This window comes from Octodon degus, unplaced genomic scaffold (assembly GCF_000260255.1).
Source record: "Octodon degus isolate 3935 unplaced genomic scaffold, OctDeg1.0 scaffold00004, whole genome shotgun sequence".
Classification (NCBI taxonomy): domain Eukaryota; kingdom Metazoa; phylum Chordata; class Mammalia; order Rodentia; family Octodontidae; genus Octodon; species Octodon degus.
Window position 1 is genome coordinate 4,942,267 of NW_004524580.1, and position 5,528 is coordinate 4,947,794.

The window sequence follows — 5,528 nt, forward strand, 5'->3', positions numbered from 1 at the left end:
GGGGTTGGGCAAGCATGACATGTGGTGCCAGGGATTGAACCACAGTACCGGTGCTTGCTTAAGCTTGCCCAAGCAGGCACTTTAGTCTGCTGAGCTATCTCACTGACCCCCTCTTTCCATCCTCAGGAAGATGCAAGTGCCTCCATGTTCATTCCCATGGACAATACAAAATAATAAATGTTGATTTTCTTTTAAGTCACTTTTGTCCTAATTTGTTTCTTGCACCATAGGTAACTAATTGAATCTTTGGAATGATGGTAAGCTTTTATAGTCAGAAACTCCTAATACACAAATCAAATATTAAGTGGTTTGTATACTGTCTCTTGGAAATGGAAGAGCTATTTTCTTCATTTTTGCTTAATACTATAATTCAACATTAATGATTATATTAATTGTTATTATTGTTAGTAATTTGAGTTTAAGATAAATTAAATATGTGGAAAAGTTTATAACATTAAAGTGTTACACAATCATAGATTTGAATTCACTTTTTAAAATGCAGCAATGTGTATCAACATAGATACATAACATTTTTCATAATATTAAAAGAAAGGATGAGGAACATCCTTTAATATTATCTTTATGCCCATACGTTGTAGAATTTATTTGTAGGTTTTCTAATAATTCAGAAAAACAGACACAAAGAAAAGAAGGAGGATGTGACAAGGCAGTAAATACTCTTAGTCCTTATATGCAAATCAAATATTGAAAGCTTGCAGAGTGTAAATAAACTGATTTTTCAATAGCTTCGGTGAAGATTCTTCTGTGATCTAAGATACTTATGTTTCTTTGTTGTTCATTGTCAGGATAAACTTTGTGGTAGCAACCAAGAGCTATAGCTGTGAAATCTAATGTACATAATAGTTTCCTTGGGATGTTTTTTCTCAAAATGAGAATCTTACCTTCATAGTTATTGAAAAATGTGATTTATAAACCACTTAGTAACATATTTGAACATGTTTTGCCATATTACGTGAAAGTGATTTCTTTGATGTATCATGTATTTATTGCCAATCCTAATTCTTTGGGCTGCTTCAGAAAGTAGAGCTCTGTTCTTAACCCCCTCTGGCTCCAACACAAATTCATTAACACTTACAGAGACTGCAAATCTTCCTTAAATATTTAAAAAATAATTTATATCCTTCAACAATAGCTTTTTGATAGTGCTCATTAAGACTGTAGTCTCTTAGAACAAGAAATCCAACTATGTGTTTTCTCCTGGCCCTTTGTTCTCGCCATAGCAGTTACATTTCAATTTCCTTTTACATCTATAATGCCCTAGTACTTAAGGTAAATGAAGCATATGTATTAAAAATACACCTGTGAATCTTAGCTCTCGCCTTGCTTTTGAGTTTTGGTCACAGGTCAGCTGGGCCTGCTGAGCAGCCATTCCGTGGTGGCTGCAGATGGTGTTGCCTGTCAGACGGGTTCCCACATGATGTATGGCATTCGTTGTTTTTGAATGACTGAAGGAAATGCCTTTGTTATCACAGGGCCACAGGAGAAAGGAGATGAGTAGTAGGGTTGATAATGGTGCAAGTTGCCTTCTTTAAATCATCCCTAATGTATATTTTTCTCTCTCCCTTGAAAGAAGAGAGAGTGGATATTTTGTTTGCAGAATGATTTGAAATAGAAATAATTCTATTGTGGGGATCAAAGTATTGAAACTTATGATAAAACCAAAATCCCTTTTTGCCTTTTACCCCGTGCCCTGGGTAATTTACCCCAAGCAATTGTTTACAATTGCTTACTTTCTCTGCCTCTCTGTCTCTCTGTCTCTGTCTCTGTCTCTCTGTCTCTGTCTCTGTCTCTGTCTCTCTCTCTCTCTCTCTCTCTCTCTCTCTCTCTCTCTCACACACACACACACACACACACACGCACACACACTGATTTCATTTGGAAATTTTCAAATGTCTAAATAGCCTATTTGGAAAAAGTCATATTTAAAGGGTGTGAAATGCATAGAATTCAGACTTCTGTTTTATAAACAACAAATAGAAATCCTTCATGTAAAGAGAAAGCAGATTTTTTCCATTTTAAACCAAATAAGAAAAGTAGATACAATTTTGGAGACTGTAGATGTCTCAGTTACATAGTTATCTGTCCTCTCTTTCTGCCTCCCAAGTTGCTACACTGTAGCTAGCGCTGAAGCATTTGGTCACTCATTTATCTCCCAGAACTTCAGGTTTTCAATTTCTAGACTGGGATTTTGTGCAGGTGATAGGTCACAAGAACTGCTTATCACATATTTCATGTACAGTAGCTGTTCAGTGAGTACAGTACCTTTCATTTATTATGATGGTGCCAGCAGATGTTCAAATAAACATACAGACACCCAGTGGGGTCCATTCATGTAAAAACTTACTTGGGGCTCCTCCCAGTCTTTCAATGAACACTTCTAATTTTTAGCATCCATTTCTGGCCTGTTAGGGAGAAAAGAAACAAAGCAGCTCACTATTAAGAGTATGGAAAGAAAATGCTTTGGCATTGATGTGTAATGATTGAATGAAGTGTAGAAAATTTACCAAATTATACAAACCAACAGTGTGTAAGTCTTTGTGATTAAGGAAGAGTTGAGAAACAGAGGTGACATGAAAAATGTTGAAATAGTATGAAAATGTTGTGCAAGTGCTAGAAGATTTAGGGGAACAGAGGAGGGACAGACAAGGAGTTCATATTGTTAACGTAAATTGTTCTTGATAAAGGACTGGCCAGTTTTTGACATGTTTGTGTCTCAGTTACTCTTCTCTCATTGCTAAGACAAACACCCAACTCTCAAAATTAAGGAAGGAAAGGCTTATTTAGCTCACAGCTGCTGGAGGTTTCAGTCCATACTCAGCTGGCTCCAAGGCCCAGTGGCACATGGCAGAGAGGAGAGAGCAAAAAGAGTAGCAGCAGCACAGGCAGCCTGCTAGCCTCTCTCCTCTCCTTACATTATAATGCAGGTTACCTGCCCCATGGCCGTGCAGCACCGACAGCCACAATAATCAATCCCAAACTCCAGAAGCTGCCCCATGACTGCGTGAGGCTTTGGGGACACTCCTAGACACAAAGGATAACATTTTGTATTCTCTGTGAAACGGCCTTTTGGTCATATGTATCAGAAATGATAAACAAGCAACTGTGTTATTATTCATCTGTATCAAATTTTTTCTCTTATAGTCTCTGAATCAATCGCTATCAGTCCTAAGAGATGGTTAATGGTGGTTAGTGTAAGAAGACCACCTATGGTTTCTGAGCCCCATTTGGTACTAGAGTTATGGACATTGATACACATACAAACGAAGTCCTCCTATCCAGCAAAGACCCCAACAATTCACCACATGTGAGAAATCAGTTGGTGTGACCTCTGAGTAAAGTCTTGGCAGTTGCCTTCGTCAAAACTTTTAAGAAGAAGCCAGATACTAACCCTAGAGATGGGGAACTCACACTCCAAGCCACAGAGATTCACTACGTGCCTTGCTTCATCTTTAGAGTTGCCAGAAAAAGACGGCTTCTCCCAGGACGGTCATATAATTCATATTCTGCAATCCGGTGTATTATCCTTTTGTTGTAAGCTTGGTGCAGTATTTACATCTGTGGGGTGTAGTATTAGGCATCTGCGATGGGGAGCGAAATGAGCAGTGCTCAAAGGTGAGATCTACAAACTTCTGACTGTACCATGCTGCTGCTTAGCTTTCTAACACAGAACCTGTACCATTCATTGTTATTATATATTATGCAGATGAGGAAACTGGGTATAAGAAGCAAGTGGCCCATAGTATCTGCTTTAAAGACTTCAGTATTTTTCCACCTCACTTTATTGATCTAGGTCCATTATACACTGCATCATATTTCACCATATAAATTTTTAATTAGAAGTTGGACTATGAAAGCACCAAGAAAATGTGATGCATAAGCTCATTGTGTTTGGTCCAAAATGTTTAGAAAAGCAACAGCGTTCTAGTATTTTCACTCCTGACTTTGGCACAGGGTATTATATTAGCCACATTAATTCTATTCCATTTATAATTTACTTTGATAGGGAGGATTGATAAGGTATAAGGTCTGATAGCAGATATCAATATATAAAACGAACATAGTTAAAATTTATCTTCCACTGTATGTGTTGCCTGAAGCCGCACTGAGACAGGAGAAAGACAGCAATGTATTGCCATGTTGGTGGGGACAAGAAGTAGCTATCTTCATGTGCCTAGGGAAGGCAGGACACACACTATGGTTTGCACTCACCAGCATTTGCAGTGTGCTTTTCTGGAAGTGTTGCCCTGAAACTGACCAAAGGGTGGCTTGGCAAACATCAGGGCAGGGACAGGAGACCCTTGTTACCTGCCTGCTGGGGAAGCCCTGCAGGAGGGGTGTAGAGGCTGGTCACATCTGGGGTGCACTGATATGTTCTTTTCAAATTAAAACATACATTCCTCTGTTACTGAAAACACTTCAATTTTTCAACTAAAATTATGTAAGGCCAGAATAAAATAATGAAAATAGGCATAAAAGTAAGAAAACCTCCCCCCCCCCACTGCCTATTAGTTCCCAGAGAACTGTGGCAGCATCTTGACTGGTGATGTGAGTCAGGGAGGTTAATACGGTGATGAATGTACAGCACATTAGCAGGAGACTGAGTAAAGTCAGTCTAAGAGTAGAACGTTACAAAACAACAAGAATGAATCTCTAGGGCTTATAGTCTATCACAGGTTCAGGAAGGGGTGTGATAATGTTTGAAAACTTCCAGTTTTCTCAGCATTTGAGGGAATTGTTCTGGTATTGAAGCAGTGAGATCAGGAAAGAAAGGCAATCTTCACTGAGATAGCTCCTGTGCATGCAAAGTATGAGCACATTCTTTCCATAAATGATGTAATGGAGTCCCTAAGAATTTGGGGAATATTATCTTACATGTAGCATAATTAGATTACTCCTGGTTACTGTCATTAGAGTCTAACATGGTATCTGGGAGAGAGGTATCTTTACACGTTATTATTTTTTTCCATAATTTTACTGAGAAATAAATAGCAATGAGACAGTTTCATATCAGATTGGTAAGACAGTTCCAATAATTAACACATTGCATACTGTCTTCCTAGTGGTTGTTTGCTGTACAAGATGTAGACATGATATCCTATTTACAATCACTATTAGAACAAATCCCTCTATTCCTTGAATTAAGAGAATGTAGCTATATATCTATCCCAACAATTTTGAATACAGATACAAAATGGACATTCATCTATATCCCCATTTTTTTGTTTACTTCCATCATTTAAATATTATAGGAGTGTGAACTCAGCAAAATATTCCAAAATAGTACAGTAGTCCATAATAGTATTGGGTTTCCATATGACTGGCAATGTCAGAAGTTGTTCACCTGAGTCCCCTACAGCTCAACGTAACACGATGGCTTTATTTCTTGTACTTCATTTTTATAGTTTTCTGTTGCATGGTTAAGACCAAGATAAAGCAAGATGTATGTAACAAGAATTGTAGTTTTTGCATCTGATAAAATCATTCAAACCCCCTCAGGATTTATCCTG